General features: G+C 43.9%; 1 protein-coding gene across 1 annotated transcript in view; it reads right to left on the reverse strand.

The window, feature by feature from the left end:
• The window catches only part of GALNTL6 (polypeptide N-acetylgalactosaminyltransferase like 6), a 1,282,336-nt gene that overhangs the window by 179,835 nt on the left and 1,083,563 nt on the right, over positions 1 to 18,938 (reverse strand). The window lies entirely within an intron of this gene.

Raw genomic sequence — 18,938 nt, forward strand, 5'->3', positions numbered from 1 at the left:
GAGTGAGGCGGACGCGGGGTTGGAAGTCCCAGGTGTAGCTTCTGCCCCATCACCTTGACCTGTTCCTTTGCAGAAGACACCAGTTAGCGTTTCCTCGGGTGTGGAGCGGATGTCGTAATTTGTACCAGGGCTGCTCCCAGAAGTGTTAGGAAGAGCAAACAGAAACACAGATGAAATGACCTTGTACACTGCACATTACCAGACCTGTGTCGGGCACCGCTATTAATAATAGCAACAGATTTCTGAATACTATTTTGAAGCAATATTATGGCATTTCACTTGGCAGAATCTGAGAAAAACCTTTTGACATCTTGGAGAAAGTACTTATGGAATGTGAATTGGTTTCAAACATTTCTTTAACATCAAATACCTAGTTCAGTGTTATCATGTTAAAGGAACAGGAGTTTTCATGGAGGAGAAAGGGGAACCGAGGCTGAATAGCCATTGAGGAACGGCTTAGGCTGGGTGCTCAGGGAGAGCTGGGGGTGTCCTCGGGTGCCTGGTAGTGTGGGGAGGGGGAACAGCAGGGGAAGGAAAAAGGGGAACCGCACCCTTGACGTCCCAGCTGAGGGCTGATCTCCCCTCCCTCCTGGAAGGGATCCAATAAGACATGGTTTCTATGGCGACAAGGCCCCAGAGATAGTCCCACTCTAACCCCTCCCCTCACTGTTATCCAGCCCGGGGAGCAAAGCTGCAGGATGGAGCGTGCTGTGGGAGGCCTCCGTCTCATCCTGGGCCTGTTATGCAGCCGCTGAACTGGCCTGAGGTTAGCTGCGCTCTGGCATGGAAGCTCTTCGCAGAGGTGTTTTTGAGCCTGGAGTCACCCTTCTGGGCAGTTAGAGAGAAGGGTGGTCCTTTTAGCTTTCTCGCAGACACAGACCGTTGAGTCAGGGCCTGCTACTTGTAGAGATGATAAAAATGTTAAAACTAGAAAAGCCCTTTAGAGTCCCCAGAAACATTAGGATGGTCCGATTAAAAACGTTCTAGCATCTTGTACTACAGTGAATGCGTAATTGGTGGAGCTACCTTCTATCTCTGTTTCAAACCCCGGTGCAGCTTGTGGAAGACCTGGAATGAGTTCCCACAGCTCCCGGCGTTCTCTGAAACGGGCAGATCTTAGCCTTCTCGATTTGGTGTCACAGATAAATAGCGATGTGTCTGAGAATCCCCCTGGGGCAGGGGAAGGTGGGCTCAGGCAGATCTGGGTGCGCTCACGTCTCAGCTCTGCCGCTGCCCGTGTGACCCTGAGGGGGTCTCTTAGCTCCGTGAGCCTCCTCCGTCCTCTCACCGCTTAGATGAAGAGGATACTGATGGTCAGCTAAAGGACTGAGGTGGGGTTAAAGTCAATCAAAGCAGAACATGTAGGGCTGCAACTGGCCATTAGTGGAGGCTCAACCAATGACAGAAGCCACTGTTGTGGTTATTTATCTTTCCTGGGCTGTCCTTTAGGGCCCTAAGGTGTGGAAGGCAGGACACACTGGCATCCCCTCTGATATGCGTATCCTCCCTTGGAGGCCAACACTCAGGAAAGACAACCTCCCACGTCACCTTGGGTGTGTCTGTGCTCAGATTTGCACCTTGATGCAATGGCCTTAGGACCACAGCAACCATCACGGTCAAGGCCGACACTCATGTTTTACAGAAGAGCCTGAGGTCCAGAGAACTGAAGTGATTGTCCAAGATTATGAGGAAGTGAGTGGCCAGGCTGGGCTCCTGTGACGGCTCCCCTGGGCCCTTCCAGGCGTGGCCAGAGCCCACTATTCCACCCCTGCTTTCCATCCATTTCCCACTAGAGCTTTTACACGCAGTTTCCCTTCCCCAGAAATCATCTGTTCTCCTTTCTCTCCCTAACTCTCTCCACTGCTATTCTCTTTTGAGACTGACCTTTAGTCCCTTTGGCACATTAAGTTGGGGCGGTTTGTACAAGCATCCTCTTGAGGATGGATCACAGAGCCTTGTGGATGTTTGCTTATGTCTCTGTGTTCAGCAGCAAACAGACAGGGAGAGCAGAGGCGAAGCTTCGCTCACCCACACTATGCTGGTTCTAGGTCAGAATGTGGCAACTGCAGCCTCCAGGCCGGCCCAGGAGATGCTCAAATTCACACAGTGGATCAATGAACCCAGTTTCATGTTCTACCTGCAGCGCCAGCCATTTATCTCCATGTACCTCCTAAGCCACCCTTCAGAATCTCTGGGGTCTCTCTTTTTTCTGTCCCCGTGTTCTTTCAGAAGAGCTCTGCCAGAGGAGATACCAGGAATAATGTTGTCAGTGTATCAGCTCACCTGTAAATAAAGCCACAGTGTGGCTGCCTGATGATTTTACGATCAGGGTTTACGTTGTCCTTCTTCAACGTGGGACATTTTGGGCATTCAGCCTGGAGGTTATTTGTTTTGATTTGTAATCTGCATTACCTTTAAGAGTCAAAGCCTCCTTTGCAAAAACAAGAATTTGGACTTTTTGTCAATGCTTTCTTTTAAAACAATTTACCTTTCATTCCAACAGGTGGCAGTATAACACAACAATAACCTGAGCAAACGGTTTTGACTCTTTTAGGCTCAAAGCAACGGGGAGTTTAATTCTGGGTTTGATTTCTACAATAATTCTAAATTAAGAAGATAGACTAAGAAGACTAAAAATGTAGTTGTGAGAATTCCTTTATACCTGTCACTTGAAAATATGAAACAGAAGAGGATATTTAGGAAAAATTCTCGTTAACTATTTTAATATATGCATTAGTCTTAAAGAATTTTTTGTTACTATATTTAATTCTCTATATTATTTAAGATAAAATTATTGGGGCTATTGATGTGACCTCAGATGAGAAAACAGTCTTTCTGTGGAATTTATTTAAATGTGTGTACTTTCTAGACATATGTATATTTATTGCCACGTCTTTCAATGAGTTATTTCAGCCTCTCAGAATTATGGTTTATTTTTTCGACTCAGCACAGCTTGCAGAATTAGATTTCTTTAATTTAGTTTCTCAGATTTTGTTTCATTTTCCGTAACTTCTAGGGAATTTCTTCAATAAAATTGGAAAAAATATTCATCAGACTAAGATGAATTATATGTCAAAGGAGGCAAGAAATAGTTTCCAGGGTGAGTCTAGTTAAAATTTTGGCTACCAAGAAGCAGAGATTAAAACTCAGACATCTATTACTTAAAGGATCTATCTATTACTTATTATTCTCTGGAAAGACAAACAGTAGCAAATTGCTCAATTATGATGAATAAATATTCATTACTTATGGTATGCCAATTCACTTGTGAATAAATGTGTATTTAATTGCCTTTAGTGTATTTTCTCATTCTAGACACAAGGAAAATCTTCCTACTGTGGATGCCAGCCCCTGTGCCCCATTTACTCTCTAAAAACCATTTTTAACTTCTTGTTTCATTGTGTTGATCAGAAAGTAGACATCAGTCACCAGAGCCTGAGTAGCAGTGAGGTCCCCAGGGTGGGGTGGAAAGAAGACCTAGCACAGGGACTTCCCTGGTGGTGCAGTGGTTAAGAATCCGCCTGCCAGTGCAGGGGTCACGGGTTCGAGCCCTGGTCCGGGAAGATCCCACATGCCGCGGAGCAACTAAGCCTGTGCGCCACAACTCCTGAGGCCACGTGCCACGACTACTGAAGCCCACGCGCCTAGAGCCCGTGCTCTGCAACAAGAGAAGCCACCGCAATGAGAAGCCCGTGCACCGCAAGGAAGAGTAGCCCCCACTCGCCGCAACTAGAGAAAGCCCGCAGAAATGAAGACCCAACACAGCCAAAAATAAAATAAATAAATAAATTTATTAAAAAAAAAAAAAGATCTAGCATAGGGTGTCCCTGCAAATACTGACTGTTACTTCATTTCTTCGTCCAACAAATACTTACTTAGCACCTACGACCAGTGGGCACCATGTGAGGTGTGGACACAGCCGGCGGGACAGGCGGACACTCGGCTACGGTCTTGCGGACGAGCCCTGTTTCTCTCTGTTTCTCTGCCTCTAAAACTGCATTTCGACGGGTGTGAGTGTCTTGCATTCCTCTGTCTCACCTTGTAACTGTTCTCTCCTAGGTTCCATCTCCTGTACGTGTAGAAGGAAGACCACGTGGACATGCGGAGGGGACACCAGGTGGACATGGACTGTTGGGCTGCTGCATCTGAGTCACCGAGAAGGTAGGGGAGAGGCCTGGCCCGACCTGGGGCAGCTTGTGCAAGTGACCGGGTGGGGGGTGGTTAGTTGGCCTGGGGGCCTGAGCAGGGGTCCCCCAGGTCCCCACAGGCTGCGTGTGTGTGGAGGAGAGCAGGTGTTCTCACCTGTGAGGGGAGCAGAGCAGGCCGCCCCCAAATACACCGCTTTGCCACCCTGATTATTTTGAATTAAAGTTACTTAAGAGACGGCCAGTGCAAAACAGACACTCTGACCCTCTTTTGTCCCCCTGAAAGCAGGAGATAAATCTCCCCTGTGAAGGGTCCCCTCCCTGTACCTGGAGGGGATAAGGCATCCTTATCACCAGAGACAGGAAACTCAGGGTCAGAAGGCTGAGTAAACAGACCTTGTGACTTTGTTGCTAATGTACTATCCCAAGCCCAAATTACTCTGTCTTGTCAATTCTTCCCAAATTTATTGTTTCTTTGTCTAAAAGGTATAAAAGCTGCCTGCTTGGCCACTTCCTTGAGTCTCATATTTTCGGAGCTCCCATTCCCATGAAATTAAACTTGTTTTTCTCCTGCTAATCTGTCTTATGTCAACTTAATGATTAGACCAGCTGAAGAACTTAGAAGGGAAAACTTCTCCTCCCCTAACATGCCTGGGGGAGGGGACATGTGTGGTAGGTAGATGAGAGTTGAAATCTAGAGGACCAGGCAGGGATGGCCAGGACAGAGGTGAAGGGACCCAGCTCTGAGGTTTGGGGCCAGGCAGAGGCATCAGTTAGAGCCTGGAACTGGGACTCCATGATGAGTACTTAGCAACACCTTAGACCTTCTGAGATAGATGCCAAGAGAGCAGCCAGAGATATGACAGCTGTGGACACCAGCAAGGGGGTCCAGTGAGGACAAAAGCCTCTTCTTAAAGATTCACTGCCTTCAGTGTGAATCCAGGGGAAGCTGATGAGAAAGGTAAAAACTCAGATGGCCCCTCTGCCCCATCATGACTCTCCCTAGTATCACAATGCCGTCCTGGACCTGATGTGGAATTTGATATTTGAATGGACTGAGTTTGCGTTGAGAATTGACTGAGAATTTACCTGTAAGGGACCATGTTCTGGATCAGAAGGAATCTGTATGGTGAGATCAGGGCTCACTCCCATCCAGGGACCTTGGACCCAGGAAAGAGGGCCCGTGCTCTGGTCAACTTCGGCTGTCCCCTCCAGCAGGATGGGCGTCCTTGGGCTGACAGATGTACCCACCAGAGGCTGCACACGTCCTGGAAGTTGGGTGCTGGGTTTGCGTTATCCCCACACAGTGGTGCTGGGTGCTTCTGAGACCGCATTCTCTTCTTCCATCCTCTTTCCTGGGGCTGCCCTCCTGTGGACAGGAGCTTGGGGTGGAGGGGTGGCCAGAGGATGGCTATTTTTGTGGATGGGGCAGGACACCCGGGCTTCACGTCCGCCTGCATGTGCCCACGGCGGTCGAAGTGCAGGCAGGGCAAGTGGGCTGAGACAGGCTGCCCACACACAGCGCCACGTCTGTAGAGATTGTAGGAGGAATTCGACCTGCAGACCTGGCCTTCCTGGTGATGGGAAGGTATATTTACCAAGGTGGGAGGATAGAACAAAACTGGATCGTTTGCTTGTTTGATTTATAACTTGTGTTTGGACATAGCCCATGGGCCTTCATCTGCACTCTTGCCCCTGGGGCCTGCATGTGTTGGAAGCAGTCCGCCTACTCTTGATGGAAACAATGCTCTGTCTGGGGCTCCCCCGAGTTCAGTTACAGAGTCAGAGGAGGTGGCATTTGTGTGCATTTGAGTGGTGACTGTATGTTTGAAACCTGTCCTGGATGCTAGAATTTTTGTCTATGAGGTGACTTCTGTTGCTATAAAAAGTTAACATTCGATTCTTGGAGCGTGTTAAGCCAAGGAAAAATGCTTGCTGGTCTGAGTTTTCTCGAGCTTTTACAGTTGTGGAGCTGGGGAGGGACAGTTGGTGGGAAACAGCGCCCACTCCTCCGTGGGCGTTGCATGAGCGCCACCCTGATGTCCTCTTGTGGGCACAGCCCTTCCTCCCACTGCTGGCCTTGACTCATGTGCCCTTCAGACTGGCTTTCTGTCCTCCGGCTTGTGATGTCACCATCTCTTTCCTCTGATGCACCGCTCCTTCACTTGCTTTCTCCCTTTGGGTACCATGTCCTGCGTGCGTTTTCTTCCCTGTCCACTGCAGTCGGAACCCTCTGGCCTTGGCCTTGTGAATCTTCTGCTCCCCTGCCCTGGGCCCCCCGACTCCACGGCGGGATCCAGGCCAAGCTCACTCTCGTTCCTACTGATGGGAGAGCAGCCAGAACCGAGGAGGAAGACGTGGCACCACAAACATCCTGGTGTGACCCCAGTCCCCCAGCCGAAGAAGGTTCGAGGTGGAAGGGGCCCTCAGGGTGCCTTTGACTGAGAAACTGCAGCCTGGAGACTCCAGGTCTCCACCTCCAACAACATGAGGCTCCCCTGATGGGTGGCCTGGGCCTTTGCCTCTCCCGTGGATTATGTCCTGTAACCTCCCTCCCTCAAGAAGCTCACTTTGTCCAATTTTTGTTGGCACGCCAAGAAACAAAAGCAGACATCCTTTTCTCCTTATCATATTTTCAGATGTATTTACCCCAAGAAGTGTTAGACAAGAAAGAAAAAAAAGAAGAAAGAAAGAAAAAAAGAAAAAGAAACTGCTTAATTGTTGCTTTGAAGGAGGGAATCGTGGTTTGGCTAAAAGCGTTTCCTCCGTGGATATGGCTTCACTGTAGCTACTGCTCCTGGACCCCAAATAGATAATCAGGACAGCAAACAATAAAGATGGATCACTTCAGTCACAGGGAAGCTAATAAAAGTATATTACTTTTCTAATATCACTCATCTCTATTTACATCAAGGGGGTGTGTGCATTAGTTTTATTATTCTATTCTGCTTATTTATTTTTGCTCAAACTTTATTAGAGATGGGGAATCCATCATTTCTGATTGATTCATTTCTTTATTCTGAAGTTGCTTTTCAATCATATATACAACTCATTTCTGAGCGCAATCTCACTGCTATGGATTGAATGTTTGCGTCCTCCAAATTTCATATGTTGAAACCTAACACCCAATGTGATGGTGTTTGGAGGTGAGGCCTCTGGCGGTGTTGAGGTCATGAGGGTGGAGCCCATATGAATGGGATTAGTACCTTTATGAAAAAGGGAGCAGAGAGCTCCCTTGCCCCTTCCACCAGGTGAGGACACAGCAAGAAGATGGCCATCGGTAAGCCAGGAAGTGGGCCTTCACCAGACACCAGATCTGCCAGCGCTGTGACTTGCCAGCCTCCAGAACTGTGAGGAGGAATACATTCCTATTGTTTGTAAGCCACCCTGTCTACAGTATTTCCTTACAGCGACCCCGAAGGACTTAGACACTCACCTCCGGCCGTGTGATTCGGAACGAAAACCACCCACCTTGGAAGACCTCATCATAGACTCAAAGATAGGCTTTATGTATTTCTCGCTCTTACTATCCATATGGACTCACTTCAAAAAATAACTTGAGGTGATTTATAAGCAAATTTAACATGTATAATCAAATTTATATAATGATAATAAAGTCATCCTAATCATTATAATTGTAATATAAAATAATAATATAATGATAACATGAGTACATATATATATATAAAATCATGGAATTGGGTCCCTGGCAGCCAACATGTTCCATCTCTGTGGCAGAGAACTTCAGGAAAAGAGACTTTCAATCACTCTCTGTCCAGCCCTTTGGTCGAGTTACAGACCTGCCCTCTGATCTTTGCTCAGGTCCAGCAGCAACACGGGGCCATCAGACCCCTGCCCACTGAGTCCCGGATGCAGACTCCAGTTTTCATCATTTCTTTCGCTATAAACGCTCAAGGCTTCATCTGAACACCACGTGTAAGGTTTAATTTTCTTAACTAGACTTCATATCTGTGCATGTTCCCCAGGCCGTTATACTTGCCTACCCTCCAGTTCTAAGACCATGACCCCCACCAAGTCCACTAACCACCCCCCAGCCCTTCCTTCCAATGGACTTCCAGCAGCGCCCTCACGGCCCACTGTTCCCCTCGGGTTCCAGTCGGTGTCTAGAACTTGACAGCCCTGGATTCTGACAGCATCTCGGTGCTTGTTAGAAATAGAACTTGAAGGATCAATATCATTACCTTATTAAGAACCAGGCTCTTGTGAAAGATGTTCTTCTCTCCTGGATTGTGGTTTTCCAAATGACTTTCATTATCATTCATAATGTCAAGGATTCCAGGAAGGGCTTCCACTACCAGATGGTTTTTCCTAGAACATTCCCTCATCAGCTCTGTTCCTTCTACATGCAGAATAAAGGCCTTCTAAGTCTGGTCTCGACCATAATTTGTTTATTTCTCTTTATCTTCTACCACTCCCCTATAAGAATCACCTCTTGTTCAGACTAGTCTTTGGGTGACGCCCTACAAATACTGTGCTGCAACATTTTCCTTGGCTGTTATCCTTTTCTGAAAAACTGTCACCTCTTCTTCATGGATACACAGCCCTGTTGGACCATATCCTCTCCTGAACATAATATTTATTGCATCCATTTAATAAATATTTATTGGGCACCTGTTATGGGCAGGAACTAGGTACTAGAGGTGCAGTGATTAGTAAATCGAATAAAACAGTCCTCCCTGCCCTCATTCTAGTATCAGTGTTAGCAATGATTAGAAGGAAAAAAAAGAGTTGTTGAGAAGGGAACGAAAGAGGACAGCAGAGCGGGAGCTTCAGGTGAGAAAACAAAGCTAAATGCACCTGGGCCTTGGGTTTAGGGTCTGTTAAATTCTCCCTGCTCTGGTATGATGTCCTCACGGGTAGAGTAAATGTTGCTGAACCTTGGGTTCTAGGAAGGGGGCTCATTCATGGCGGTTTCTCCTTAGCTGAATGCTAGTAGAACTCTAATGAAAGAAGAATGGGGAGTCAGAAACAGGAGATCTGGAACTCAGATCTGGAACACAGAACCCATACAGGAGTCCAGACAAGGAGTGAGTGTATGTAGAATCAAAGCACATCTCGGGGTTGGGGGAAGGACACAGAAAACAGTCATCACACATGAGACAGAAAGATGGACTCAGGACACCGGTTTGAGAAGCAGAGCAAAGCGGTTAATGGTCGAAAGAACAGGTAAATAGACAATAAAAGTCAACAGTCCGTCTGTGAATTCCACAGTTCTTCAGTACGTCAGAAGCCATTGCTAAGTCTTAAGTGGTGCAGGTTTATCGGTAAGTACTGGATGGCCCTGGCGGTGGAGAAGTGATTGGCTGATTCTGCCCAGAGGAGCCTTAGGGGCAGAATTCAGTGTGCAGCCTGGCTGTGGAGGAGCTAACTGACCTGCGAGACCAGGAATGAGAGTCCGAGTCCAAGGTTCAAGAGGAGATATTACAGCAAGCCCCCTACGTACGACCCTTCAAGCTGCGAACTTTCAAAGATGCGAACGTGCGCTCGCGTGTCCAAATACGGAAGTTAGTTCACGTGTCTGGAGTACACTGTCATGTGCGTGCATCCTCTACAACTGGTTGTGCTTTTGCCTACTTTACTCTATAGAGTACAGTAGTACAGTATCTTTATTTTCAAGCCCAGGATGTCCAGAAGCAAGTGTAAAAGCAGCGGTGAGGTAACTGGTACTGCTAAGAAGCACCAAGAGATGATGATGGAAACAAAAGTGAAGATAATTGAGAGAGTAGAGTGAGGGAAAAAGATGTTTTTTATGTATTATTTGTGTGAAAAGTATTATAAACCTAGTACAGTACAGTACTATACAGCCAATTCTGTTAGTTGGGTACCTAGGCTAACTTTGTTGGACTTATGAACAAATTGGACTTAAGAACGTGCTCTTGGAATGGAATTTGTTCGTATGTAGGGGACTTACTGTACCGAAGAAACAAGGACGGGGGCTCCGTAGGACAAAAGTCATGGTGAGGGTGTTTCTGAGTTCCACTGGGACCACAGTCCTGAGTGACTGGTGAACAGGGACAAGAATCTATCTCAGCCTGCAGGAATAGGTCTCATCTCCTTTCAAAATAGCATGGTCTACCAGGTCTCCTGTGATGGAGTGACCCTAAAGGGAATGGTGGAAGAAACAGGTTTAGAAGTCCAGCTCATGGTCAGAAATCAGAAAGAGGGCATCAAAGCCACAGACACCTCAGGAACCCCGAGACCTCCAGAGAGCAGGACAAAGGAAAGAAGAGCAGGGCAGCACAGGTAGAATAAAGGCAGTGACTGTTAATTCAGGAATTAATTTTGTTAATGTTATCCTGGATGCTGGAAAAAAGGAGAAATTCATAGGGAGCATCTTGCTGGGGTAAAGGTCACTCCCCCTGGAGAGGGAGAAAGAAGTCCTGACCAGGGAAAAGGCTTATCACAAGCCCTTGGTGTGAATTGTCTATCACATGGCAATTCTCCCCGAGACCTAGGACTGGGATAGCCAGAGAGCCCAGAGAGGGAGCAATGGGGAGGGGTGTTCATGCGGACAGACGGATCATTAACAATTTTGCTTTCTAACACCTCTGCCCATGTTACGGCCTTTAACTTGACATTAAAAATCTCTTCCATGGGGTTTCATTCTGCGCTTTCGAGGGAGATTGATTTTATTCAATGTTTTGATTAGTTTTTAAGACCCTGAGACATTTCTGTTCCTTGATTCTCACCCTCTGTAGAGTAGGACACCACTTAGAAATTTGACAGTGTTTTTCCTTAAACATTTTGTCCTTTTGTGATTGTCGAATATTGAATTAGGTCTTGTTATAAACAGACCAGAAGCTGTCATTGTTGACATTTCCCTTCATTAGGAAGAAACTGAAAGCTGACATTTTCAACCTACCAGCTCCAGTTAAGCTGGTAAGATAAGACAGTTAAGCTGCAGATAAGACAGTGTGGGGAGCAAGGCAATCTTTCCCCTCTCCTGCTCTCCTTACAGAGTTGCCAGGAAACCTTCACTGATAAAACCGCTGCACTTCATGGGTGCCAAAGTGTCTCTTCAAGGGGGAGGAAACGAAAAGTATCAATTGACCCTAGGAGCTGAAGTCCAAATGAATGAAAGAAGGCATTGATTTGATGCCTACGAGATTATTGATTAACTCTAAGATTTGAAATCTGAATGAATGAAGACATTGATTTGAGTCCTGGTTTTGCCTCTTAGTAGTTAGCTAATTTCTCTGGTTCTCACTTTATTTGCAAAACTGGAAAAATAACAGTAGCTCCTTTACCTACGCCAAAGGGTTATTACAAGGAATCAATTAGGTAATGTAGAGAAGTGCTTTACAAATGTTAGATTTTACGTTACATACTACATGGGCTTAATGAAATAGGTTATTTGGTCAGATTAATGGAAGGACTTCTGGAATCATTCAAAGGTCATGCAAGTACTGTGGTTGAGGTTTTGGACAGCTGGAGTCCTATTTCACTCCCCTGGAATTCATCGCTAGGTTAAATTGATGAATGTATTTTCTTTTCTTTTTTAAAAATTTTTAATGGAGTATAGTTGATTTACAATGTTGTGTTAGTTTCAGGTGTACAGCAGAGCGATTCAGTTATACATGTACATACATCTATTCTTTTTTAGATTCTTTTCCCATATAGGTCATTGCAGAGTACTGAGTAGAGTTCCCTGTGCCATCCAGTAGGTCCTCATTAGGTATCTATTTTGGGCTTCCCTGGTGGCGCAGTGGTTGAGAATCTGCCTGATGATGCAGGGGACATGGGTTCGAGCCCCGGTCTGGGAGGATCCCACATGCCGCGGAGCAGCTAGGCCCGTGAGCCACAACTACTGAGCCTGTGCTCCGCAAAAAGAGAGGCCGCGATAGTGAGAGGCCCGCGCACCGCGATGAAGAGTGGCCCCCACTTGCCGCAACTAGAGAAAGCCCTCGCACAGAAACGAAGACCCAACACAGCCAAAAATAAATATAAAAATAAATAAATAAAACAGTTATCTATTTTATATAGAGTAGTGTGTATATATCAATTCCAATTTGTCCCTCCCCCCTTCCCCCTTTGGTAACCATAAGTTTGTTTCCTACATCTGTGGCTCTATTTCTGTCTTGTAAATAAGTTCATTTGTACCAGTTTTTTAGATTCCACATAGAAGTGATATCCTATGATATTTGTCTTTCTCTGTCTGACTTACTTCACTCAGTATGACAATCTCTGGGTCCATCCATGTTGCTTTCTAACCTAATCCCCTCCAAAGTTTGAGACTACAGTTTCGAAACCTTAATCACGGAGAATTATGTGTTTGAAGATTGAGGTTGAGGCAGCTAATACTGTGGTAGTCTGTTTGCATCATTTTGGGTTTTTGAGGGAAAAGGGGGCAAAGTTTGGAAGCAACTGCTTGAAGGTCACAGCAAAATCTGTGAGGTATATTGACTTAGCTTGAGAAGTAGAATGTGAATAAAATTCTCCCACCTACCAAATGGATATTCCAGGGTTTACAGGTAACCCAACAGGGGCTGGACTGAAAAAAAAAAGGAGAAGGTGAACAATGCCTGGTGCAGCTCAGAGGTGAAAGTGGAGAGACCCATCCAGTCTCCTTTTCCACATGGGGAGCCTATTCCTTACTAATCTTGATTAAATTCAGGATGGGCAATAATGGGTCAAAACTCATGTGAAAAGAGTAAAAGTGAGTATCTTTACTTTCAAATTCTATGTAAGTTGAGGTACAGCTCAGTCCCCACCAGGAATTTACCCAAGTGGGATGTTACAATTTTGAATGTCAAACAATGCAATCAATAAGGTGCTGACTAAAGCTAGTTGTTCATTCTGGGCAGCAAGTGACTTGACTGAAGTCTGTTGTTCTCTGCTCTGCATTAATAAGGCAAAGCTACAGTGCCCACCAAGGAGAACGATCCCTTTTTGCTCTCCGCTGGGCAGCCCAAGCGTGGGCCCCTGGCCTTCCGAGCAGAGGGCCGGCCAGCTCTCAGCCCTGCTCACACCCCTCCACTGGGCAGCCTTGTGCAGCCACAGTCCATCTGGTTGAGGTGACCTGGCATGATTTTGTTTAACTCAGTGTGTCGAACACATCTGGAGAAAAGACTTGTGAGAGGACTGGTGATGGCCAGTGATGCTTTCAGTTTTGTGGTGGTCATTTACCTGCATGCACTGCTGTTTGAAGAAGAAGTCACTGTCTTCTCTGAAAATGTTTTCTCTGCTCTGCATTAATAAGGCAAAGCTACAGTTCCAACCTTGAGATGCCTGCCAAAGGGTCATGGCCATTGCTATCTATGCCCTGAGATATTTCTAGGCTAGGTAACTGGTGGAGAAAGCACTGAATTCAAACTGATGTGTCCGTGGACATAGGGGTGTCTGAGAGAATAAATGGACATTTGTATCCTATGAGGCTTTTTCACCCCCAAGTGCAGATACCTTTATTTTTAAAATTTTGGAAATTGATGGTATATAAAAGTGGAAAATAGAGAATCTCAGTCCTGACTAATGATGGTGTACAAGAATTTCATCCATGATGATTAAAACTCTATGTTTTAGAAGCCTTTGGGGAATTGTTGGAGATCTATTTGCAGAAGACTGGCAGAGTAAAAGTAATCTCCCCACAGCTGAAAGACAGAATAGAGGCAGATTCTGAAATACACAGCAAAATTGAGTAAACTGCTGAATTGACTGTGAGTACTTAGCACAAGGAAGCATGATCTCTAGAAGCCAGTGCAAATTCTCCAGAAATTAACTTTATTTTTAAGGTTGACAGACTCATATATTAGGGTCTGAGTACCTGACATGTTGGGTGGCATATTTCACATTATCCTTGTGAACAAGTTGGAGAAGTGTGGATGAAACTGCAGCATTCATGTGAATTTACAGAAATCGAGCATTTCCATCAATCAGCATGAATTTCCAAGGATTCTGGAGGACCTGGAGGTTATGAGGATAGAACTGGAGATATTTAGCATGGAGAAGAAACAAGTTTCTTTTTTCTGCCTTGGGAGGGCCAGGCATGGTAGCTGTTTTCAAAGATTTTTAACAGCTCTGTCATTGAAGAGGAATTAGACATCCCTTGTGTTTCGAGTAGAACAATTTGGGATGAGGAAGGTAGAATTTTCTTAATCCACGGGAAAATGTTCCTGTCAACCAGTCTAGTGGAAGGGACAGTGTTTTGAGGTAGCAAATATCACTTCCCTGATGAGTTCAAGAGGAAGGTGGTCCAACATGGATGCAACTAGAGATGATCATACTAACTGAAGTAAGCCAGAAAGAGGAAGACAGATACCATAGGATATCACTCATATGTGGAATCTAAAATATGGCGCAAATGAACCTATCTACAAAACAGAAACAGACTCCCAGACATAGAGAACAGACTCATGGTTGCCAAGGGGGAGGGGATGTGTGGGTGAGTGGGAGAGGGATGGGCTGGGAGTTTGGGGTTCGTAGATTCAAACTGTAACATTTAGAATGGATAAACCACAAGGTTCTACTGTATAGCACAGGGAACTATATCCAATCTCCTGGGGTAAACCATAATGGAAAACAATATAAAAAAAGAATGTATCTATGTGTAGAGCTGAGTCACTTAGCTGTACAGCAGAAATTAGCACAACACTGCAAATCAACTCTACTTCACAAAAAATAAAAAGAAGAGGAGGCTGGTCATCTGTGTTGGATGCTGTCTAGGGGTTGCTTGCATTAAAGGGAGGTTGGATAAGATAATTCCTTGTGGTTCTCTCTAAACTTTCAGATGCCGAGATAAGGTTGAAGAAATAAGTTAGTGGTCAGAATGCAAAGGAATATCTTTCCCTTTCTCATCATGACTAAAGGAGCATATTATGTTTTGTCACACAGAAAAGACTTCAATTCCCAAGTGCCCTGCACTAGAAATAAACCAGGAATAAGGAAACCTGCTAAAAGCTATGAATACCAAGAATTTTCTAAGAGCATTATGCCATGATATAAGCTACCAGTAAAGGAGAATAGTTCATTTTTTTTCCAAAAGACAAGAATATTTACCAAATATATCCAATCTAATCAGAATTGTGACTGCCAGATAATCTGAACTGTGAATACTGCATTGTCTCTCATATTCTAGGAGTGGTTTGTCTGAAAACTAGATCTCTTTGCAAATGTAAGTAATTTTTTCCTTAGAGGTCAAAGTGGTCTATGAGTTTTTCTTTTCCTTCCTAGTCAGGTTGATGAGGTTTTGATTCCCAGTTTAGGAAGCTGATAGATTTTGAACTCTTCTGACTGTGTAACCTATATTAAGAAACACCATTTATATCATGACGTGGGATCATATATGCATTATAACTGAAATCAAATATCTGAGAAGCAATAGCTATACTTGCGTACCTGTATAATGCTCTGAAATTTTCAATTCAATTCCTTAATTGTTAAATACTGTTCATGGCCCTCTAATTTCACAGGATTTCCAGCTTGAAAAACACTACTGCAGTCACTAGTTGGAGAAAACTCCAACAAGGGTAGAATCAATGGGAGAATTCAGGTCTAGTCATTCAGGACATTTGATCAACTTGCTACAGAAAGACAATCTTTGCATATATATTGTCAGAAAGGTCCTGGAATTTGCAATACATTTCCATGTTACTCTGTAGTTCCTTTCTTCCTGACTTTTCTGCCTACTCTCCCCCTACCACCCCACGCCGCAGGAAATCCTCATAGCCACCAGTGGAAAACATGAAAGGCTTGAGAGATGTATAGATAGACCACGTTCGTTCTGGGTATCTTAAAGCTTTACATCTAGAGAAGCAAGTTTTCGCTGAAAGCGTGTCTGTTTATGCGTACATTCAGGTGGCCGCCGAGATAATGGAATTGCTGACACACTTCTCAGAGCCGCTTGGGTAACTAAGCATTCTTTTATTATCAGGAAGGAAAATGCAGTTTCTAAGATCAAAGTGGACACCCCCCTGGAAGCTACATTTTTTACAAAAGGCTCAAGTGTCTGCCTTCCTAGGAATCAAAGGGACTTAAAGCAGAAAGGCAGTCGTACTGGACAGACTGCCATCGTTGACAGGATGGCAACCACCTAAGTAGGTGAGAGGACCAAGAGGTAATTTAATTCTGAAACTTAGCAACTCTGCCAGCTCTGGGGTTAAGCAAGGTGCCCGATACGCTGATAGCCATAGCTGGGGTCTGCCTGACAAAAAATTCAACTGTCAGTGCAGGGACTGAGAATATTTTTGGAATTTTCACCATTTGCAATTCCTTTGGTAGCGTTTGGATCCCACATCTGCAGAAAGCAGGGGCCCCACTGTTACAGTGGAAGTAAAGTAGAAGGGCGTTATAATCCAGTCATGAGTACAGTCCTTATTGGAAAAGTTATCATGGATGAATCCTTGCTCTTCAACATGGCAAACTTGAATAGTGGCAACTAGACCGTGGCTGTTCTACCATCAGCTGCCACCTAATACCAGTTCTACCGTGTTTAGGGCCCTTCTGTATGCTCTCCCACACCCACCTGGCTTTAAATCCCACCCTAAGCCACTTTGCCGAGACTTTCAGATGGTTACCTTCAGAGATGTCTAAAGATCATCTCTCAGCTGGGCCCACATCAAACGCTTACTAGAAACTCCTTCCCTTGGATTACTAAAAAACTTCCCCGGTGGTTTTCAACTCCTTTAAATCTTGGCTGAAGTATTTGGAAGAGTAACCATGGGCTTCATTATTTCTTCTAAAAAACTCTCCAGCAATTTACGCGTCTGAAGAGGCCTCTTTCAGAAATTCTGGATACTTAATGAGTGCGCTTATTACAAAAGAAATGATTTCTCTTCGTTTTTATCAGGCTAATGTCTTTTGAAATCCCCTTTGCTTTCCCGAGAGTTTATATTCTTAGAGAATAGAATTGGAAGAAACATTTTCCTGATGTTTATCAAATGGTTACTGTAATTTAAAGTGAGTCACTGAAGTAATTTTTGCACTTGGGAGTTTCCCTACTGTAAACTTTTATAGCCCGTGTTATTAATGAATAGACAGTATTGATTCTTTTTGATGTTGAATTGTATGAGCTGTTTATATATTTTGGATATTAACCCCTTATTGGTCATATCATTTGCAAATATTTTCTCCCATTCTGTAGGTTGTCTTTTCATTTTGTTGATGGTTTCCTTTGCTGTGCAAAAGTTTTTAAGTTTAATTAGGTCCCAGTTGTTTATTTTTGCTTTTATTTCCTTTGCTTTAGGAGATGGATCCAAAGAAATATTACTGTGATTTATATCAAAGGGTGTTTTGCCTATGTTTTCCTCTAGGAGTTTTACAGTATCTGGTCTTACATTTAGTTCTTTAATCCATTCTGAGTTTATTTTTGTATATGGCGTTAGAGAATCATACAAATCAACATCAAAAAAGCAAACAATCCAATTAAAAGAATAGGCAGAAGACCTGAATAAACATTTCTCCACAGAGGACATGCAGGTGGCCAAGAGGCACATGAAAAGATGTTCAATATCGCTAATTACCAGGGAAATGCAAATCAAAACCACAATGAGATATCATCTCACACCTGTCAGAATGGCCATCATCAAAAAAGACCACAAATAACAAATGTTGGCGAGGATGTGGAGAAAAGGAAACCCTCATACACTGTCAGTGGGAATGTAAATTGGTGCAGCCACTGTGGAAAACAGCGTGGAGGTTTCTCAAAAAACTAAACAGAAATACCAGATGACCTGGCAATTCCACTCCTGGGTATATATCCAAAAAAAACCCCAAAACACAAATTTGAAAAGATCCATGCACCCCAGTGTTCACAGCAGCATTAGTTATAATAGCCAACATATGGAAGCAATGTAAGTGTCCATCAGTAGATGAATGGACAAAGAAGATACATCCATGGTATATATATATATACAATGGAATACTACTCAACCATGTAAAAGAATGAAATCTTGCTATTTGCAGCAACATGGATGAACTTGGAGGATGTTATGCTAAGTGAAATAAGTCAGACAGAGAATGACAAATACTGTATGATATCACTTATATGTGGAACCTAAAAAATGCAACAAACTGGTGACTATAACAAAAAAGAAACAGACTCTCAGGTATAGAGAACAAACTAGTGGTTACCCGTGGGGAGAGGGGCAATACGGGGGTAGGGGATTAAGAGGTATAAACTATTAGGTATAAAATAAGCTATAAGGATATTGTACAACACAGGGAATCTAGCCAATATTTTATAGTAACTATAAATGAAGTGTAATCCTTAAAAACTGTGAATCACTATATTGTACACCTGTAACTTATATATATTGTACAGCAACTATACATCAATAAAAAATAAAATATTAGAAAAAGACAGTATTGATATTAACACATGTTAAATAGAATCTTAGAGAGTGTGCAAAGCCTTGATCTAGACATTTTTTTTGTACCAAGAAAAAATATAATAGTTTTAAAGTTATAAAGGTTTTAAGGATATCAAAAGGGTGAAGTATGAGGAATAGATAATAGCATGCCTTGGGCAATCTCTGGGTAACTTTTGGAAAAAGTTCACCATGAACCATTAATGGTCCTAATAGTTTGTCAAGCTGAGCCATATTTTTTTTCTTTTTCTTGACATAGACAGTTCTCATGTCCACACTGGAAAAAAAGAATTTAGCTTTGTAGAAATCAATAGATTACTGTAAACTTATATCTGTACAGAACTAAACTGGGGGCAATATTATCAAAGATCATCTACTCTGGATCTATCATTTGATTGAATTCTCCAAGTTTAAGTTCTGGGAGCAGCTGCTCATCCGAAACATGGCCCTCCTTTATAAAGAAGCAATTCCC

Source organism: Physeter macrocephalus, chromosome 9, assembly GCF_002837175.3.
Source record: "Physeter macrocephalus isolate SW-GA chromosome 9, ASM283717v5, whole genome shotgun sequence".
Classification (NCBI taxonomy): Eukaryota; Metazoa; Chordata; class Mammalia; order Artiodactyla; family Physeteridae; genus Physeter; species Physeter macrocephalus.